The sequence below is a fragment of the Podarcis tiliguerta genome (genome assembly GCF_965153285.1).
Source record: "Podarcis tiliguerta genome assembly, chromosome: 11".
Lineage (NCBI taxonomy): Eukaryota > Metazoa > Chordata > Lepidosauria > Squamata > Lacertidae > Podarcis > Podarcis tiliguerta.
In genome coordinates, this window is record NC_139544.1 from 17,306,534 (window position 1) to 17,329,491 (window position 22,958).

Below are 22,958 nucleotides of genomic sequence, written 5' to 3' on the forward strand. Positions count from 1 at the left end.
TCTTCTTAAAACAATTTCTACCATTATCCTGGGGTTTATTATATGCTTATTATTTTGCTAAGATAGGAAAAAACTATGGGTTGGGAATGCTGAGATGAAGGGGTAGTTTCAGAGGAAAATGAGAAGGATAATTTGGGTGGATGTGAAATTTGTGAGATCCCTTAAGAGAGAGGCAGGCTGTTTTACATTAATGTTTCCTTTCCTTTGTTTCTCATTTTCCATTGTTTGATTGTGAACCTTTAGGTCAGCTTCTCTTAGTACGTTGCTCCCGATCCTGCTGCCAGAATTGCCGGTAGGGAGAAATTGCGGTCAGACTAGGGCCTCACATTGGCTCATGCTTTCGGTCTTCCATTTTTCTCCTGCCCAAGTCCTACTGACTTCATCACATGAGAGAGTTGAGTGGCCATCACAGGAGCTCTGGGACTTTTGCTCTGAATATCTGATACACAGTTTAGGCATTCATCTCTCCCTAAGGCCAGGAAAGCAGAGATAGATTGGTAGAGAGATGTAGAAAGATGGGGAGATTTTTTTTAAAAAAAACCCTGCTTTTGGTAGTGGGGGAACCAAGAACGAACAAATGAGAGTTTTAATAGTACTGCAATAGTTTCCATGTCTAAAAGTCGGTGGCAATAAGGTTTGTTTCCAGACCTGTGGTTGGTTAGAGAGATTTCCCTTTCAGACAATCACGGCACCATAGAAACCATTGGTACTACTTGAAATTATGTACCAAAACTTAATTAAATCGTGATTTTCTTTAATGAAAACTGGTTGTTGTTATAATAGTATCTAACAATGTTCTAAGCAATGTTGGCGTTGTATTTAGGTGTGCTGTTTTCATAATACTTGTTTCAAAATTATTCTTACTCTGCTGGCATCAAAGAACCATAAGCTGTTGTATGATGATATGATAATCAAGGATCAGATCCGCATCTAATGAGGTTAAACTTACAGTGACCTGTTTGTATGCATGATCACACTGTCCTTTATTTTATTTAGCTACCACTATTCCTCTGTGATCATGACCTGTCTCTGCTCTTGAATGAGAAGTCCCCAAACTTGCTATTGTTAAAGAGAGAATACTGGAGAATGACGGCAGCCATAAACTTAGATCTCATTTCATTTGCTTCTCTGGCGGGTTGTATTAGTGTTTTCATTAGAAATGTTTTTACAGATGTTGGCTCTCCAGATACGAACTCTCTGTGGTGGAGAGGCGGTCAGGAGTTTGGCATCCAGAACAAAAAAAGAAATCTGCTCTGAAAGCCTAATGTATAGAAAAATAATTTACTGTCTTTATGATGTATAAATGTATAGTAACTCTACAGAGGCTTTAAGATAGAGTAATTGAATTCCAGCTAATAATATAGTGATGTTTGCTATTCGTCTTTTTGGAAGAAATATGTCATTCATCATGATAAAGGACTAAAAAAGCACCCATAAATAACACGTTTAGAAAAGTTGTACCCACTAATTTATATATAAATATTTTCTTTTTCATTTGAAATACCTATATTAATGTGTCCATATTTCTAATAGTACGCAATGTTTTGAACCCATGCCCCACCAAGGTGATGACGTACAAGAGTTTAAAGCATTTGAGCCCAGCAGTACTTTTATTTTAAATATATATAGGGATTGCTTTGACTCTGGTGGTTTGGTTTTTTTTAAAAAAATGATCTTAATGAATAATCAAAGTGCAGAAAAATCTCTCAAACTTAGTTTTCTTTGTAAGTTTATAATGCCATTCAAGACTGCTCTAAAATAAGTTAAAAATATGGATGAACAACAATAAGACAGCATTTTTAAAAGCGCCATAATTTTGAATTCCTTTGTGTCTTACAGTTTGCTCTTTTGTGCTTTTGAACTATGGTAGGTAATTGTTAGGGACGTGGGTGGTGCTGTGGTTTAAACCACAGAGCCTAGGACTTGCTGAGCTCCCGTTGCTCAATCCCTGCTCCTGCCAACCTAGCAGTTCAAAAGCATGTCAAAGTGCAAGTAGATAAATAGATACTGCTCCGGTGGGAAGGTAAACAGCGTTTCCGTGTGCTGCTCTGGTTCGCCAGAAGCGGCTTAGTCATGCTGGCCACATGACCCGGAAGCTGTACGCTGGCTCCCTCGGCCAATAAAGTGAGATGAGCGCCGCAACCCCAGACTCATCTGTGACTGGACTTAATGGTCAGGGGTCCCTTTACCTTTAACTTTAGGTAATTGTTATTCAAATTGCACTTCTACTTTTCCTAACTGATACAAGAGATGGCTCACATGTCCTTTGGGAGATGGTTCACACGTCCTTTGGAAGTAATACTGTTATAATTCACTCATAACAAATTGGGGGAAACCGTGTCTTAACTTGGGGATGGGGAACCTGTGGCTCTCAAAAATGTTGCTAGATTCCTACCTCCCATCAGCTCCAGCCAGACAGTCATCAGAGATGATAGGAATTGCAGTGCAGCAACATCTGGAGGACCACAAATTCCTTATATACTGTTTTTAAGTACCATAGAAGTCCTGCAATCCTATGCGCACTTGCCTAGAGAGTGAGCCCCGTTGAAATCAAGGAGACATTTCTGCCTTGAAATGTGAAAGATGGACTTGTTCAGCTTCAGCCTAATGAGAAAAATGGCTTGATTTTGAAAGAAAGCTATGAGAATGGCCATTTGAGTGGCTTTTCGGAATTATTTCTACTAGACAGCGTGTAAGATCATCAGTATTCATAGAATAACAAAACCTTTTCTGTTTATATTTTCCTAGCATTTCTGTTTTATCCTTACATTTGAGAAAATTCTAACAGTTGCCTGACCGTTTTTGTGTTTGTGAAATTCTGTGTCGCAAAATGACCTGGATTATCACTTTCATTGTGTGATTATTAATTTTTGTAAGCCCCTTTGCGAGTCCCTCGGGGCTATAAAGTGGGGAGGGGGGGATATAAACATGTTTTCTCGCCTAAGTGCAAAATCCATGCAGCCCTGGACTGTGGTCTGAATTCTCATGATTCAAATATTTCCATTGTCCAGAATTGAATCCTGATTGTACATAGTTTATGGCTATGAACATGCCTATAACTTGTATATTATGTGCTGGGTGTGTGTGTGTAGAGGGGGAAGTTGCTGTTATGTCATATAGTTTTATTTATATGCTACCGATCTGACTGGGTTGCCCCAGCCACTCTCGGCAGTTCCCAACAAAATATTTAAAACACGATAAAACATCAACCAGTAAAAACTTGGCTGTGTGGTACTGTTGTGTCTCTTCCTTTGTCACCAAATCTGGATAGGCGCCGTTAATCAACTACATCAGGCAAGGCCAAACTTGGCCCTCCAGCTGTTTTGGGACTACAATTCCCATCATCCCTGACCACTGGTCCTGTTAGCTATGGATGATGGGAGTTGTAGTCCCAAAACTACTGGAGGGCCAAGTTTGGCCATGCCTGAGCTACTTGGTTCTGTTTGTGGCAGCCGGTGCAAGGACTCCTGCCTCCCCCCCCCCCCGGCCCAATCTATGCTTCCTGCTAGAAGAAGAAGAAAATACAGAAAATTAAGAGGAGTTGGGCGTGGGAATCTAACTTTACTTTATAATAGTTTACTCACCATTGTATGAAGGCTGACTTGTGCTCCTTTGCCTTCCTCTTTTCCCCACCCAAGATAGTTTAACAAGATAATTTGCAGCCTCTTCCAGTCAGAATTATCTTAAATGTGCCTGGAAGTTAGCATAAACACAGAAAAGATCTGCTGGACCACAGAGAAAGAAGCATGGCAGGGGGGTCCCCTACAGTTATGCTGCAAAGAATGTAAGTCGGTACCCTGTGCTGGTCACGGAAACCTGAACTTTTCCTACTATGTAATTGATTTTTGTGAAATGAAAAAAATTATATTTGCTGCCTCCAAATAACCGAAGGATGACTTGTTTGTTTGTAGGATGCTGAATGTGTTTGGTTTGTTTTCTCTGAGGGGCTCTGAGGTACCAGGGCCTTCATTATTATATATAGCTCTCTGCTAAAAAAGTACAGTGGTACCTCGGGTTACATAGGCTTCAGGTTACACACTCCGCTAACCTAGAAATAGTGCTTCAGGTTAAGAACTTTGCTTCAGGATTAGAACAGAAATCGGGCTCCGGCGGTGTGGCGGCAGCAGGAGGCCCCATTAGCTAAAGTGGTGCTTCAGGTTAAGAACAGTTTCAGGTTAAGTATGGACCTCCGGAACGAGGTACCACTCGGTTAAGTACTTAATTTGTTCCGGAGGTATCACTTTAGCTAATGGGGCCTCCCGCAGCCGCTGTGCCGTCGCTGTGCGATTTCTGTTCTCAGTCTGAAGCAAAGTTCTTAACCCAAGGTACTATTTCTGGGTTAGCAGAGTCTGTAACCTGAAGCGTCTGTAACCCGAGGTACCACTGTAGCTGCTGCTGGTGAAATATTGTTGGCCATTATATCATTCTTAGAGCATCTTCGGATGAACCAGTCCATTGTAAAGCAATGGGGGGGGGGGAATCTGATGGTGAATCCCAATGAGATTTATTTCAGTGTTGAACTGAACTGTGTAATGTGGAAGATGGACAAAAGAGAGGGGTATGGGCTGTCCATTCAAATTGTGGTGTTTTAGGCACATAGGAAACCTGACTTACCATTGGTCCATCTAACTCGGTATTGTTGGCTATGGTGGTCGTTCTATATTTCAGGCAGACTTTCTCCATCTCTTTCTGAAGATTCCTCTTTGCTAGTAAAACCTATAGCCCTTCCTTTTTTCATCAAGTTAACAGTGTTTCACTATACAACAGATCAACTTAAATTTTCAATAAAATGGCTTGCCCAATTTAACAAGTTTCCTGGGGAATATCTGAAGCATTTGTGAATTAAAATTCTCCCCCTTTTCAAAAATTTGTGAAGGGTATTGGGAGGGCAGACTGCAGTGGATTTAATACCCCATATTTATTTATCTATCATCTATCTATCTATCATCTATCTATCTATCTATCCGTCCATCCGTCCATCCATTCATCCGTTTTAAAAAGCTGGCTTCTTTTAGTTTCATTTTTGTTATCCTATCTATTTAATGGCTCATAAGCTACAATGTTCGTACCTTATCTTTGTCAGTTAATGTATCTAATTCCACCATTCCCGGAGGGAATAAACCTGAAACTAAAGCCTGCAATATATTATAGAATCAAAAATGCTTATGTAGAACAAACAGAGGATTTAGCTTGGATAAACAGCAGAGAGCCCAATGTCTTTTATGTCCAGAGCTCAGAACTGGAAGACGAAAATGACTATAAATCATTCTGACGAAACAACATAACATAAATGTATGTTTATTTAAAACTTTATACAGTCATTTATCTGGGCTATAGCTCAGTTTAAAAAAAAAAAAAAAGGACTGCTGTTATGAGGCAATGGGGCAAGTAATGATTGAGACACAACTGAGAACGATGGTCTTCCAGCAAAATTTGGTCATGAGGAAAAGTAAAAGAGCATTGCGTAGCTGTAGCCCTTGAATCAAACAGTGAAATAATGGAGCAATAACCTGTCTGTAAAACCTCCTTCCTGTTTCTCTTCAAAATACTGCAGTTATATTATAAGGACCTACTATTACAACATTTTTCTAAGAGGCAGCAATATAGGCTATAGTATGATAATTTCTGCTTTCCAAAGTTGAGGGGGGTTTTGTGTTTTTTGTTTTGCTTTTTTGAAAATAATGTTTTAATTGGCAGTCTTGGGTGGAGACTTTTTCTTTTTTAAGTTAAATGTACCACTATTATTTATCATTTTATATATTTATTGATTTATCCCCTATATATTAATTTACCCCCTATATTAATTTATATCCTAGCTTTTCTCCTGGAAGCTTGAGGTAGTGCCCCCATTTTTATCTTGACAACAACCCTATGAGGTCTCATTCAACCCCATAACTGCTACACTGCCCTGACTCTCCTTCCTGTGGAGCACCGTTAACAATTCCTGTTTAGTTTTTAGTGTTATATTTTGGGGGTAATTTTATTTTACTGCTTTTTATTATTGATTTGTCAACTGCCTTGGGCCTCTATTAGTGTTGGACAGAAACCTTAAATTAAATAAACCAGCCTTTGTGATTGTCTCTCAAAATTCTTGCCAAGTAGTTCTGTTGTATTCCCACTTTGCAGATGAATTGCTGAAATGAAAAGTCTGACTGGAAGATGGGCTTGTTCAATGTTGTGTAATGCAGTTATGTTCAACCAACCCAAGTTCAACTATTTTATTCATCAGGCCGCACCCCTAATTACTCTTTTTTCTTGCATCTCGGTTCTGTAGGAACATTAGTAAGACCCTTTTCTTTTTTTTTCTGTTTTTTTAGGGAAGTTTTTAATGTTTGGCATTTTATTGTGCTTCTAATAGTCTTACTTTTTTTGCTTTATTGAAGATCTCATATAACATATATGACATGTATACTATACATCTTACTGAGTATACAAAAAGATCAACTGTATAAACAAAATCCATATGCAAATAATATTCCACATATTTACCGAACTTAAAATTATATTTATAGTATCTCTTGTAGTCTTATTTAATTCCTAACATAAATTAAGTGTCTTGCCTGATTAATAACATAGATTAAATTTTAAAAGCTGAAATGAAATTAGACTTACTATCATTTCCCGGTGTAGTAAACCCTTTTCTTTGCTGTAATTACCCCAAACTTGTTATATTTTGCCCCTACAGGTGTACTAAAAGTGAAGACCAACCAAATGGGAAATTAGCTGTATAAAGTCAGGGCACTGCTCATTAGATGGTATGGGTTTGAAATGTATGGTAGAATATATGCTCATTCTAACTGCATTATGACTTCCGATACCCAGAGTCCACTGAGGTCAGGGTTTGTCTTGCACCGAGTGATGTAGATGATTTAGAGCCAAAATTCAAGCGCAGATAAGATCAAAATAAGAAGGTAGAATTCAGTTCCTCCTGGTGCAACTGGTATTTATATTTCGATATGGAAATCTGGTCCTCTATATCGGATCTGAGCACCTGACCTTCAATTCAGTCTCACCGAGAATGTTCGTTTCATTTTAGCCCTAGCTTTAAAGGCTTCCTGGTTTAGGACTTGCTCCAAGAATCACATTTTCAGCTAGGAATGGGAAATAACAGTATCGATAGTGGCGTGTGCTGGCGGAGCCAGGGAGAGCAGACACACTGCTATCAGTGGAGTTAACAATAGTGTCTGGCAAGCTTCAGAGAATGCTAATCTCATTACTGTTCGGGTTTTTCTTCTAAGGAACAACATTTAAGGAGGTTGCAGAGATACGAGAACTATTTTGATCCATTTTGCTCACAACACAGCCTAATGGTCCTTCTATTTAAACTCCCTGCTATGTAACACCACTGAAACACATGGGGGGTGGGGTTGCATTACGTACAGGAGCAAGGTGCCTGTTTGGGTCAGATGTAGAACGGTTTCTGTTTTGGTCAGCCTACAAAGAATTTATTGCCCAGCCAGGAATTTAGAACGAAGAGGTTTTATTTGTAGTCTTTGATAGTGTTGAGGGTGGTCTGTTTTCTTTCCTTTTCAAAGCAAGGAAAGCCTTCTATAAGCATAATTTTATTTAGCCAGCTTTGGGGGAAAAAATATTGCAAATTAGGGACAAAGCTGTGATACGAAATCTGCAAGGGAAAGCCTTCAGACCGCAACTGACTCTCCTGAATTTATTTATGGGCTTAATGCATTTATATCCTGCTTTACAAGCAACTTTCAAACCAGCTTTCAGGAAAATAAAATGTTGTAAACATAAATGCACACAACACACACACAAATGTATTTATAAAAAAGCAGATATTGATCATGATATGCGTCTTAGAATAATAAAAAATGTTTTTTGCATCCACTTGAAAATGATGAGAGAGCGTCTTGGAACACAGCTGTGGTGCCACTAGCAAAAAGGCCCGGTCCCTGGCATTGTCCGTCGGAAAACAACAACAATGATGACCATCTAAGGCTTTGGCAGGTTCACATGAGCAAAGACAAGATAACATAGTCCTAACCCACTTAAACGTCTGCATACTGTAGTTTGAATCATTTCCTAGGCAAGGTTTCAAAGTCAAGACTTTGGTAAGGTACCAAAGCTTTGTTGTTGTTATTGAGAGATTTTCATAGATAACAAAGGCGCATATAACGCCTTTGTTTTCAATTCATAAGAGTCCTTTCTACAGGTCAGTTGTGTTCAGTGTGAGACGCTGCTGTCATAGGCAATGTGAGGTTGCGAGAGAGAGGAGGGAAAAAGAAGAGTGAATAATCACCTTTCATTCTTTTGCATGGTGTATGTGTGAAGCTTTTATTTGTTTGTTTGCTTTTATTGGCGGTACGAGAGGTTGGAGAGCCCAGAGCTTGGTTAGTTGCATTCGGTGAATTGCAGCAAGTTTTGTTTCCATGTATTATTGGGGGGGGGGGGGAATGGTTTGCATCAAATTAGCCATATCAATTCATATGCTGTTGAGGACAGGAAGGCTGTTGTCTCATTGGGATGTATATGTAATAAAGGAGAGCCATACTGGGATGAAGGCATCCTCTTTTCTAGTAAGGCTGTTTGCCATACAGTTTGGTACCAGTGGTCCGAATTTACTCCTGACAGGTCCCCCCAGTATTTAGTTATGATACTCCTAGCTGCTGAGAGTAAATGGCTTGTGAGATCTTTGCAATGTGAGTGTGTGTTGTTCTCTTGGAAGATATTTAATAGGACCAGTTCTGGAGTTGCTTCTAATACCCATTTTGTTATTTTGCAGTAAGCACTCTTTGCTGTACCCCAAAAGTGATTTTCAGGGGTGATTTAGCACCCCAGAGAGCCTTTACATCCTCTCTGCTGCACACAGGAGTTTCCTGCCATTGTTTCTGCCCATCATCAAACCTGCAAGCAAACAGCTGTCTATGAATCATGCTCCCTGTGTATGGATTAAAGCCCCATGAAGACCAATTTTCAAATTTATTTAGTTGGTGTTTGTCCCTTCACCCAATCTTTCTGTTTAAGAACAATTCCTGTGTTAAATCAGAATGAAAATGGCAGCATGAGCACAACTTGTAATCCTCATTAGGGGTGCATCTAATTTGTTTACAAAGTTATTTGTGAAAACTTATGCTTATAAGGATGTTGTCAGAAGAGAAAGCAGTTGTGTAAGCTGTAAGGCCCTTTCATAAAATCTCAGTGTCCATCACTGCAAAGTATGTGACATCCCTTAGCTAAAGCTTGAGGACTCTGGCAGGATGTACCACTATCCACAGATTAACATAAATATCAGAATCGACCAGTCAAAAAGGCTGTTTGCTGATCTATTTATTCTTTATAATGTTTCTTGTGTGCAACCAGGACCACAAATAGTATTCTGTTGAGGCTTCCCACACGGTACCCAGGGCAGTCCCAGGGAAAAACAGTATGCACCAACTCATGTTAATCACTTAAGAAGTTATTTGTGATAGGCATTGAAATGTTTAGCTACAGAGAGGACAGCTCATCACAGACAGCTTTGTTACTAATGTATACAAGGGCTGGAATGTCTTCCTGTGTGTGTGTGTCACACACACAGAGAGAGATCAATTCTTAAGCGAATGTATTATTTGCCCCAGAGTTTGGATAGCTTCATCACACCTTAGATCCCTCATAAAAGCACTCTCAGGAGGCTTTAAATTTTATGATCTGAAAAGATAAGTGTCTGAGTGAAGCACAACGTTTATATTCCAACGGTATCCCTAGATTTGTTGGGTTATGCAAAAGCAGTTGGCCCAAAGACCAGGTGGCTTTTATTCTCCATAGCTGGGAGTTTTCGCAGGTTTTACAAGAACAGGGCATCCACTGTGTTATTAATTTTACCTCAGCTCTCTTCTTCACAGCTAGTAATATCTCACAATATGTGCCATTAGCATGCTGTGGTGTCTATGCATTTAGAGGGCATGTGCCTACCTGAAGTTAGTTATGGCATAGGATGGAATCTTGTGCCCGCTTACCTGAACCCTATGGTACTTCTAAGTAGGCATGTATAAGAAAGCAGTGTAATTGGGTGAAGTGCCACATTGCCTGAAATAAACAGAACAGGGCCCAGTTCCCAGAAGCAGTGACCAGTGGGCCATTAGCCTGGTAACTACATGTGTGGTGCACCTCTTGTGTGGCTCTCTGTGTGAACTGGCTTCCCATACAGTTGATCAAATTTCAACCATGCTTGCTGTTGCATGCACTGTGGTCTAAACCACTGGGCCTCTTGGGCTTGCCGATCAGAAGGTCGGCAGTTTGAATCCCTGCAATGGAATGAGCACCCGTTGCTCTGTCCCAGCTCCTGCCAACCTAGCAGTTCAAAAAAACTGCCAGTGCACGTAAATAAAAAGGTTCTGCTGTGGCTGGAAGGTAAACAGCGTTTCCATGTGCTCTGGTTTCCGTCACGGTGTCCCGTTGCTCCAGAAGTGGTTTAGTCCTGCTGGCCACATGACCCGGAAAGGTGTCTGTGGACAAACATAAGCTCCCTTGGCCTGAAAACGAGCTGAGCACTGCAACCCCATAGTTGCCTTTGACTGGACTTAACCATCTAGGGGTCTTTTACGTGGCTATCCACAATGGGAATCAATCTGAAGAGAACCACTGCAATTAGCTATGCCACCTCCAGCTCCAAATATACATTAATTAATTCATTTCCTGCATTCTGTGGATATTGATCTAATCTTCCCTTGAAAATAATCAAGAAAAAGAGGTTCCAAAATTTTAGGCAGTGTTTGCACTGAGGAACTAAATTAGGAAATGTTTTTCAGCATTCTATTCTAAATAAACATGGTTCCTGAAAAACTATTAATTGTCATGCTTTCTTTTGTTGCGTAGACTAAGCTGTGTACCTCTCATCTCTGACTTTTTTCAATATTTGAAAGCCATCCATGCTTCATTAATTTCTAGGTGAAGTAAACCCAGTTCCTGTAGCATTTTCTCTTACTATTAGTGTGCTAGAATCTTTATCCTCTTCATAGCTCTGGTCTGTACAGTGGTACCTCACAAGACGAATGCCTCGGAAGACGAAAAACTCGCAAGACGAAAGAGTTTTCCGTTTTCTGAGTTGCTTCGCAAGATGGATTTCCCTATGGGCTTGCTTCACAAGATGAAACGTCTTGCGCCTTTTTTAAAAAAATCGCCAATGCATTCCTATGGGAAACCATCAATACACATTGGTGCTTCGCAAGACGAAAAAACTCGTACAATGAAAAAACTCGCAGAACGAATTAATTTCGTCTTGTGGGGCACCACTGTAGATCCTTTCCAAGTTGATTGCTTTCTTCCTTGAATGATGGCAGCCTGAACCATTTGTTCATTTATTAACAGGATTTATATGTTGCCGCCCAATAACAAAATTATCTGGGTGGATTGCAATATCTCAATATCAACAACGATAATGAGAGAGCAGAATGGGCCTGGGGCAGGGCGTCCCTTTTTGCTGCTTCAGGTGAAACAGGAAGAGCCGCCATTGTTGGTGGTGATTCCAGGTGAGATGGTGCTGATTTGTGGCCAGATATCACGAACATTGCATCACACACACACACACACACACACACACACACTGCTTCAGCTAAGTTATACTCGGCATAGACCAGGGGTCAGCAAACTTTTCCAGCAAGGGTCGGTCCACTGTTCCTTCAGACCTTGTGGGGGGCCGGACTATATTTTCTTTTGGGGGGGGGGATAATGAATGAATTCCTATGTCCCACAAATAACCCAGAGATGCATTTAAAATAAAAGGACACATTCTGCTCATGTAAAAACACGCTAATTCCCGGACCATCCACCGGCCAGATTGAGAAGGTGATTGGGCCGGATCTGGTCCCTGGGCCTTACTTTGCCTACCCATGGCATAGACCTACGGTTGGATATCGCCCATGATGATATTGTGCAGATAACACCACTTCAACTTGGGAGATCATTATTTCAGTGACCTAACATTAAGAAGACTAAATGTGTATTAGTGTGGAGTTCCTCTCAGATTCCCTCTTTCACAGTTTCTGAAATATGCATAAGGAGGCAAAATAAACTTTACAGGTGTGAGCAAGAACTTTATTACATTTTGCTTTATTTCCTTGTTAAATGCACCAGTAGCCATTTATTTGCAAAGTAAAAAAATAAATAAGTGCACCACAGAAGACTCTGCCAAGAGTCTGCTACTTTTCCTCCTCTTCTCATCCTCCCCACCGAAAACGGTTAGCCTTCCTTAAACGCATTAATGAATGTCCTAATGTTTGCCTGTGTGTATCCAGTAATGCCAAAGCTACTGGAATGGCATTTATATTATCCTCCGTCTCCTGTATCTTTCTTAAGGGAGTTTTTATGTGTCACTTGGAAATACTGGATAACACTCTTTATTAGCCTCATGATACTGTAACCCATCAATACCTGTCTAAGCCTGATGAGATCATGCTATGATTGTTAATCAGAGTGAAAGAAAAAGCAGGAGGATGAAAAATACCCTTTAAGAGGGGGGGGAATCAATTAAAAACTAGAGGACACAGGTAAATATACTGAATTTTCTCTGTAAGGTAGAAGACAGCTGATTGGCTTTGTGGATAAAATGAAACAGGAGTTTAGCATTGTGTTAGTTCAAGGATACAATGATAGATTGCTTCTGCTACAAAACATGTGATTTTTTTGTGATAGTGTAACGGGGCTTCTACACCTTCCATCTCTGTGATCCTAATTTTTTTTAATAGAAAAATCATCATGATCTGATCAGCGAAATCAAAGCATGGTTGTGTTTATATTACAGTCCTGTCTATCAGCCTTCCAAACTTGCAGTGCAACCCTGGTTGTCCTGACTGATGTCTGGATGTTACCCATCTCACCATAGGTGCCAACTCCTAGGGACCGGGGGGGGGGGGGTCTTCAGCCCTCCCAATAAAATATTTGAGGGAGCAATTCCCCCTAAGTTCAAATGGTGCCATTCAAATGGTGTGTGCGCACTGCATCTCGACCCTCCAGATTTGCCCTGTCTCTGGTCGGCTTGGCATGAGTCTTTTTCTCTGCAGGGAAAATATCCTGTTTTGGCTTTTGGATCTACAGGTTGTTAGGCAACAAAATTAAAGAGTAAGGTAAGGTAAAGGTACCCCTGCCCGTTCGGGCCAGTCTTGCCAGACTCTAGGGTTGTGCGCTCATCTCACTCCATAGGCCGGGAGGCAGCGCTGTCCACAGACACTTCCGGGTCACGAGTAGTAACTGATTAAGTTGTGCTCCAGATAAATCCATTTGGCATCTGTTATGTACTGAAGTTCTCACCCTGGGCTAGCAGGGGGATACTGTAGATAGTTCAGGTCCACATATGCAAATAAGGGATTGAAAGTGACGTTCCGTGATTGGATAGTTACAGAAAATGGTTATTGTTGCGTTCTAGTGGAGCTCTATATAAGCAGGCTGGCTGAACCCTTCAGTTCAGTTCTGTTCTGGCCTGTGAATAAACAAGAGCTGTTTGAAGCTCTTCAAACGCTGTGTCAAACGCTGTGTTGTCTGATATGTTCACCCACAACTTAACAGCATCCATGAAGTTAGTCTGAATATGGCCTTGTCAAATACCACCCATTAACAGATGATATGGAAAATTAAGCTTTCTCTGCCTATGGTGGTTTTCTTCCATTTGCTCACCTTACAATATGTAGCTCACTTTCAGGAAAGTCTAAAGGGACCGCCAGCAATTCATGCAAGTCAAGTCAAGATGACATCAGACTAATATATTCATAATATGCAACGCCAGGCAGGAAGGCAACATCTAAAATAAATTAGATTAATATGCTGCTTTGGGGCCCTTTTGCAGCTCAACATTGAGAGGAAGTAAGTGCCAGTGATTCCCTTAACATTTGAAGCAACTTAACCCCCTAAATGTGGGCCAGGTATAAATATGACACATCAGCTGTTTGTTAATTGCCTTTATAGATTTAAATCTTGCAATTTACTTGTCAAATGTACACAGGGGAGAGATGCAACTGTTGTGAAGCATGGGCAATCTCAAGGGCCTTTCAAGGCCACCTGCAAGTGTTTTGCTTAAAAGTAACATGGTTTTCCATTAACCCAATTTTTATTTCACAATGCGTCTTCTGGGCAAGTCCCTTTTAAAAGTAATTTTTATTTTAAGTTTACCCTTAATCAAGGCCTCTGTAACCTGTAGTAACTGGTGTCAGGAACTGATATCCAAGCAAAAACTTGTGCAAGCTTTCAGGTTTTCAAATGCAAATCCAAAGGGGCTTTTAGAAAGGCATCAGATAGAGTCCTGAAAGGAATCTCCTACATCAGAAAGGATTGTGAGTGCATCTCTGAATGTGCACATGCAAAACTAGCAAATTGAGGAAGGGAAAGACCTAAAGATTTTAATTGGGGGGCTGTAATTCTCATCCACTCCAGCTGTAAACAATGAGTCTTATATAGCAGATACCTGTCACTCATCAGATGGATGGTATATCATGGAAGAAAACTAAAGGGACAAAAATCTTGCCATGAAACAATAAAAAGGTGTGATGAACTGAGCAGGCTAAAGTTTTCCTTAGCATTTTGCAACAGTGAAAGTGGCATAGTTTTTGTACAATATATGAGACTAAAATTCCAAGAAGCCCAGAGAGAATGATTCTTCCTTTAAAAATGGATTTTTCTTACGTATTTATAGAGCGACTACCACTAAGCTTTACTTCCTTAAAAATAATATAACAGGCACCTGTATAGATGGGCAGAGAGACAGGATAAGAAATGTAACAATGGATGTTAATGTCAACTATTATCAGTTCAATAAAACATTGTTCAAGGAAACACACTTTTCAGCATATCCAGTTGGATGTTACTCCTTCCATCGTCATTGCTTTGGAGTTAACGTTAGTACAAGAAATCATTAAATGGGTCCTGGATTTGAAAACAGTGCTATTAATTTCCCCCCAAAAAACCCCTGCATCGATAAAGATCAGTAGAACGTGCATAGGTCTCCTTCACCTGGTAGGCGAACGAGCAATCCGCTGGGAAGCTTGCATTTGTGTTTGTTTGTTTAATTTTATCACACTTTATGGGTCAGTTATCAGGCCTTACATATAAAAATTAAAAAGTCTATAGAACATACAGGGCCAAGAATGTAATAATAAAGGAACGCTCCGTTTATTTATGTTTTGTAAAAGGGGGTGGAGAATGGGTACCAAAAACAGTTTAAATTCCTCGTCCCGGTCTACCTTTCTCCTGACCCGCGCATACCAATGTGTGTCAGTTTAAGGACAGAGCAATTCTCTGGGGGAAAACTCTGCGCCATAAAAAACATTGGAGATTGGGAAGCCGAAAAGGGTAACTGGCATTTCAGCCACTGTTATCGCCGCTAGTGCCCAGGGAGTTCAGTGTGTGGTCATTGTCAGTCGATCATCTTCATCTCTCAGACAGGCAGCCATTACGCTGTTGTTCAGCAATTTATACACGGGGTGGTGTGTTTGCATTTCTCATTAATTTGTCAGCTTCTATTTTAGAGACATTCTTGTTTAATCAGTGAAAGTCAGAAGGTAAACCAAAATATTTTCGCAGACTGTATCTAATGAGACTATTTAGTCAGCTGTTGACAGTAAGTGTCATGGGTGACAGGAGTAGAAGCGGAAGCTAAAGAAGATTTATACGGAGTTATACGAGCACATGCCATCTAACCCTTTGCAGCCCTATCTCCATGGAAACTACTAGCACACAAGCAGAGTGTGATGCCACCACTTCTACAAACTATGCTTAGAGCTCCTGATCATATGGTGGTGTATCTCCAAGTACTGTCCTCAGGTTACATCTGAATTGGTGGGTGCCTTAGCAACCCAGATTACCACACTAACATCTTCTTCTTCTTTGGCGATCACTCATAGCCGAGTAAGATTGTCTTCCACGAACACTGTTTTAACAGTGAGCCCATAAGTGATTGTGGAGGCCAATTCTGGATCCAGGTGTCCTTCCACAGTGGGGACATAAGTTTCTGGGCAGGAGTTGATCACGGTGAGGGTTTGCCAAGCATGCCTTCCTCTTAGCACGTGTCTCCCTTTCATCCTGAGTTTGAATGTCTTCAAAGCTCATGACACCTTTGGTAAAGGCTGTTCTCCAACTGGAGCGCTCGCAGACCAGTGTTTCCCAGTTGTCAGTGTTTATACTACATTTTTTAGATTTGCCTTGAGAGAGTCTTTAAACCTATTTTGTTGACCACCAGCATTACACTTTCAGTTTTTAAGTTTGGAATATAATGCCATTGCAGGCCCAGTTGCAGAGCCATCCTCTTCCCTGCTAGCAACGAGATAACCTGTGGCAGAACAGACACAGGCAGGCAGCCAATTGGGTGGAAAATAGCCACAGCTTTATTGATTACAGGTTTAGGTGGATCTTTGGCTCAGGCATTGGGTGTGTATCCATTTCAGCCTCCTGCTGAAACTGCTGCAAGGTTGATCCAGGATTATGGCCTCCCCAAAATGTTCATCTACTGAGGTGGCCATCCTAAGGCCGCTGCTATGTGCTGCTGCCTAGCTGGTTGTTAGGGTTGCCGTATTTCAAGAAGTGAAAATCCCAACACAAATGTTGAACTTTTCCCAGAAAAGATTTTGAGCTTTATGAAATTTCAACCAAAAAAAGCGAGTTTATGTGCTATTTTTAAATGAAAAACACCCAAATCTACACTACTGACCTGGGCTGCCATACACCCAGATTTTCCCGGACATTTCCACGATTTTTGCCGGGATGCTCCTTAAGGGGGGTGAATACCAGCTATGTCAGGAAAATTTCGGATGTATAGCAACCCTACCGGTCATGGCTGTAGCCAATGGCTGGCTGGTCAGCAAAGCAATTCTCCAAGCCCTGGACCCTGATTGGCCCATTTGAACCTGGCTAGTTGAGGGGGAAAGCCATAATTCCATAACAAAGCAAGGTACTGTTTTGGAATGTTAGAGACTGGGGCAAAAGCACTAGCCTTATAATCATTAAAACTATTGCAATAAACCCCATGTCGGAATCCACCCCAGGTCTGTGTGCTGGGCTTCTGCAGCCAATCCCTAGATATGAATGCAACAGCCTCCACTGAGCGTTTGCTCTCTACTGGAAAAAGAGAGTTGTTCTGAGCACGGCCCCAGTGCGAACAGCCACAAATGCTCTGTTTATAGACGCGAAGCGCTACGTTAACTCTCTACATGTAAAAAACTTGTTTAAAAATATTAATGTCATTTTGGGGGCCTTAGGGTAAAATTTCATTTCAGAGCTCTCTTGTTCCCATAGCATGTAAAAAAGAGATTAATGCCTGAAATTTCAACAGTATTTGTTTTACAAATTTGTTTGACTCCCTTGAGAAGAATTGTCTTATATCGTTTGAAGGCGGCTAATTCCATTGCAATGACCTCTTGTGTTATAATTATAGCAAAAGGACTTGCATGTAGCCAGACATAGTGAATGCTAATGGCTTGAGTTAACTGCCATTGTTGGTTTTATTTTATTTTTTAAATGCCATTCCCTTCAGTAGATCTACCTGGATTCACAACGGAGCCACTCTGCTGTTACTTTTCTGCAGAAGCTTTTGCAAACAAGATAATGTAGTTTCATAATAATAGTAATTCGTAAAAATTGTACCCCGCCCATCTAACTGGGTTGCCCCATTTATAAACATTGTAAACCATCTTCAGTTAAAGTAGCTTATTTTTGGAACACATCCATTCATTCAATCAATCAATCAATCAATTAATCATACTGTATTGGCCCGAATGCAGGGACGCGGGTGGTGCTGTGGGTAAAAGCCTCAGTGCCTAGGGCTTGCCGATCAAAAGGTTGGCGGTTCGAATCCCCGCGGCGGGGTGCGCTCCCGTTGTTCGGTCCCAGCGCCTGCCAACCTAGGAGTTCGAAAGCACTCCTGGGTGCAAGTAGATAAATAGGGACCGCTTACTGGCGGGGAAGGTAAACGGCGTTTCCGTGTGCGGCTCTGGCTCGCCAGAGCAGCGATGTCACGCTGGCCACGTGACCCGGAAGTGTCTTCGGACAGCGCTGGCCCCTGGCCTCTTGAGTGAGATGGGCGCACAACCCTAGAGTCTGTCAAGACTGGCCCGTACGGGCAGGGGTACCTTTACCTTTACCTTATTGGCCCGAATATAAGCTGCATCTGAATATAAGCCGCACCTTAAAAATTGGAGGGGGGGGGAGAATATAAGCCGCTCCATTCCTCGCTGCTCCTGGCTGCGTACTGGGGGGGGGGGGGGCTGCACTGAGTTGCCGGTGGCCTTTTCCCTTCCTCCCTCTCTCCCTGTCCTTGGGGGAGAGGACGGGGGACTACTCACGGGGTGACCGCCACTTTGCTGCACTCCTGACGCTGTTTGCCCTGCGCTCCAGGCTGCATGAGTTTTGTGCATGCTTACCCATTTGATGTAGCTGCAGCTGTATCAGCCCCGTATTATTGTTAGAAGTCCTGCTCCATGATTGCAGTCATGGGATTGTTGTCTGTCACATGATGGTATATGTTTTGACTCCACAGAGTGGGAAGTGACGGAAACAGGATGTTTGTGTTACTGTGTTCCGTGAAGTGGGATTATTGTCCTTTGTTCTTTTTCTCTTTGCTGTCTGATGCTGGAGATACAGGGAGCCATGTTGCCGTGCTCTGTGTGTGTTTATATGTAAATAAAGTAGATTAGCCAAAATGCTGAGTTGCTGGGGTCTGTTACGCATGATGCGCAAACTCTGCAGATCCCTAAGTGTGCCAGTGTCAGTTGGCATTGGTCGCTGTGATGATCGGGCAGAAGATAGCTTTTGAACTCCCGAACAAAAGACCAGGAGGGAGGGAACATGCCAGTCAGGCATGTGTCTCTGCCAGGGTCCTACTCGAGTGTAGGCTGAACTAACAATTTCCTCACGCTGCAATGATTGCTGGTGCAGATTTGTTTCTTTGTGGCGTTCTGTGTGCCATGGCTCCTGTGAGCATTTGGATCTTGGTGATTGCCAACTCTTCTAAGCTTTGTGGTTTTGACAGATGTGTGAGGTGACCCCACACAGAGGCTCTCCGTGCTAGGATTTTGACAAAAATCAGAAATTGCATTGCAAAGTAATAAGAAGGAATGTTTTGACTTGATGTATATGTTGGAAAAAATATTCAAAGTATTTGCTGTGTTAACATCAGCTGACATAACAATTGTTCCCAGAGCATGATACTCCTGAATTCTCACACAAAGCAGTAGGAAACTTGAAGAAGGCCAAAGAATGCAAAGTTTGGCAGGATGGAAAAGAATAGGAAAGAAAACATAACTTGTGTTTAACTGGGTCAAAATCGCCCCCACCCCAGTTACTGAAATGAAATCAGCTCTGAGTTGTATGACTCTACAAATGCATATCTTGAAGAGTGTTTGCATAGTACACCCACCCAAATGAAATCTGTTACTTTTAATGCTGAGCAATCTAGAATGCAGGATTGGAGCTGGCTGGTTTTTGCAGCAAATACTGTATGAATCAGATTTTGACTGTCATTTTCCCGGTTGTGCACAAAGGGGGAAAGTTCAAAAGGAGACAGAAGAGCTTGTCAGTGCACACAAGCTCTGCTGATGAGCTCCTATAGCATGGGTAGGCAAACTAAGGCCCAGGGGCAGGATCCGGCCCAATCACCTTCTGAATCCGGCCCACAGACAGTCCGGGAATCAGCGTGTTTTTACATGAGTAGAATGTGTGCTTTTATTTAAAATGCATCTCTGGGTTATTTGTGGGGCGTAGGAATTTGTGGTTTTTTTTCTTCCCAAAATATAGTCCGGCGCCCCACAAGGTCTGAGGGTCAGTGGGCCGGCCCCCTGCTGAAAAAGTTTGCTGACCCCTGTCCTATAGCAATGGAGCTTGCAGGACACAATTGGATGAACGAACATCAGAAAGAGGTCAGTGAGAAATCTATCAATAAAAAAATTGTTCAGTAGCACCTTAGAGACCAACTAAGTATGTTCTGGGCATAAGCTTTCTGGGTATAATGCACATGAAAGCTTGTAAAGGTAAAGGGACCCCAACCATAAGGTCCAGTTGTGACCAACTCTGGGGTTGTGGCGCTCATCTTGCTTTTATTGGGAGGGAGCCTGTGTACAGCTTCCGGGTCATGTGACCAGCATGACTAAGCCGCTTCTGGCAAACCAGAGCAGCACACGGAAACACCGTTTACCTTCCCTCCAGAGAGGTACCTATTTATCTACTTGCACTTTTGACGTGCTTTCGAACTGCTAGGTTGGCAAGAGCAGGGACCAAGCAATGGGAGCTCACCCCGTTGTGGGGATTCGAACCGCCGACCTTCTGATTGGCAAGTCCTAGGCTCAGTGGTTTAACCCACAGCGCCACCCGTGTCCCATGAAAGCTTGTACCCAGAACATAATTAGTTGGCCTCTAAGGTGCTACTGGACAATTTTATTTATTTATTTCGACTCCGTCAGACCAACACAGCTACCTACCTGAAGTCTATCAATGTGACTTCTATGTGTAGAACATACCTGGGGCTCTGGGTTAGGGCTGAGCATCAGGTGAATTTAAATACTGTCATCAGAGTACTGTGAAGAAGCAAGTGTTGATTATCTCATTCATTTTAAACTTAGGCTTAGAACTCGGGGCTCCCTTTCAGAATTATCTCTATTTGAACTGGTGCGCCTGCATAATCTATTAATGGGATATGTTTAAATAGGAATATATTTAGAGGACTTTGAATGGGCCTGCAAAAGAGTAAAATATTTTTTTAAAATCAAATTAATCTAATAACTTATTTGCAATGAATAAAACAGCCAGTACATTTCCTATGTACATCCAGCCATGTACGGTTAAGCAGCTGACATTTCAGGCAACGGTGACAGCTCAATGATCAACCCTCAAAAGTATTGTCCTCTGTCCATGACTGAAACGTTTATACCGTAATGGAAATGGAACCTTAAATTATTGCTGAGTGGCTGATTGGAAGTTGCTGTACCTGTTTTCAAAAACGTTGTAAGTAAAAATTGATGGGATTTTGAAAATGGAAAACTATTGTATGGAAGTCTTTAGCACCGAGAGCTCACTGGAATAGGGCCATAAACTGCATTTATTTGAGTCAATTTTGCATTAATCAGTGTGCCTTGAAGATTACGTTCCCTGTTTTTATATTTAGTGGTTCATATATTATAAAAAGTGCCTTTAAGTGTTTTGAAGAAACACATTAAAAATTCACTGTAGGGCTTTGGCAGCTGACAATTTTAATGTATAGCAGGTACAACTTTCCTTTGAAACCTGAGTAATCTGGAGGAGAGGGTATTATTTTAATTCTTCTTTTTTAAAAAAAAAAGAAATCTCAGCAGTCAAATATAAAACTCATTACATTCTAAAATAATACTGAATACTTTTCAATAAGTCCTACAGTAAATAAAATGGTTAAGAACTTAACTGTGTTATGTAAATAAATAATCTTCTTTGTTCAAAAAAAGCAGAAGATAGAAACTTGCCTGAACAATTTTCTGGGTAATGTGTGAAGTTTGCAAGAGGCTAAAAAGGATGTCAAATGTGCATAAAGCCAACAGCGAGTACCACTCACCCTTAATCCAGGAGTGGCTGTTTGGGGAGGCCTTTTTCGCACCTGGTGGGGGACTCAAAGACTCAAAGAATTGTAGAGTTGGAAGGGACCACAAGGGTCATCTAGTCCAACCCCCTGCAATGCAGGAATCTTTTGCCCAGCCTGGGGCTTGAACCCACAACCCTGAGATGAACAGCCTCGTGCTCTACCAACTGAGCTATCCCAGGGGACATTGCTGGGGCTCACCCTGGTTTCCCCCAAGTATGGGTGGGCCAGTAGCCAGGACTTGGGGAGGGGACCAGAGGAGAGAATTCCCCTCCCTCTATGTCCATGTGCTCCAGTCCCCAGACATTTAAGGAGGCGATGCCTGGCCCATTCAGCTCCGTTCGGGTTGATTCTCCCAAACTCCCAACCTCTACAGTGTATTACAACCCTTCCCAAAGGTGAGCAGGCATGTAATCTTGTTTTGGAAATATTCGGTTGCCATATTCGGAGCCAGGCAGGAATTTTCCCACCAGACAAATTGAGCGTGTCTGGAGGTTTTGTCTACCTCACAGCAATTGTCACAACTTGCTGGTGGATCCTTAGTCAAGGCAGGGAAGGCCCAGCCCCCCTCAAGAAAAACAGGGCGCCCTGCTAAAGGGGTCAAAGTGGGGGTGCCACTATCTGCATGCCCATTTGTGGGCCAATGGGCCATAGCATGCCCTCAGATGGTGATCCTGCAGGGGTCACATCATAGGGAGATATTTAAGCCAGGATTAGTCCTGCCAAATTATCAACCAGCTGTCAGACGGGATGATTTAAGATACACACTCAATGCCTATGCCAAAACTTACTGACACATGTAATCAATAAGATTGTGGCCTGTTTAATCCCAAGGCGGGTGTCCTGTGCTTATTGTATCTCTCCCCAGTGGTGGGCTCACTGCATCTGGGCCCACAAATGTCTTCTATCTAAGACAGATATTCCCCCTTGGCAATTTTAAATGACATCCAAAACCTCAAATACATGCTTCATCTGAATATCCAGGTGTATGTCGCTTTGTCCGCAACTTGTTCCATTTTCTGGAAATTAGTTCTATACCACATAATAAAGAGAGCCCTTCTGAGATCGGCTTCAAGGACCAATTCCATCCTTGTACACTCAATTGTCCCTATTTACCTGAGACAGACTCTATTTTCTGCTACATATATACGTAGGTTGGGATCTGACCATTTTGGTTTCTCTCGGTTTCTCATTCTTCCAGTTGTAAGTTCAGTTCTCCACATCAGTTTGTGTTTTATTTAAAAGGCTCATGAAAATTGTCAGTCTCATAGTGTGCATTCCTCTTAATATACAGATTTATGGATGTAATTTTGCCTAATATACATTTCTTTGCAAATAAGTTTTTGTTGTTGTTATTTATTAAATTGCCCTATACCTGCAGTTTGCCTAATACGAGGCATTTTATGTTATTGACATCAACATAAGCATTCTTATGAACATTTCC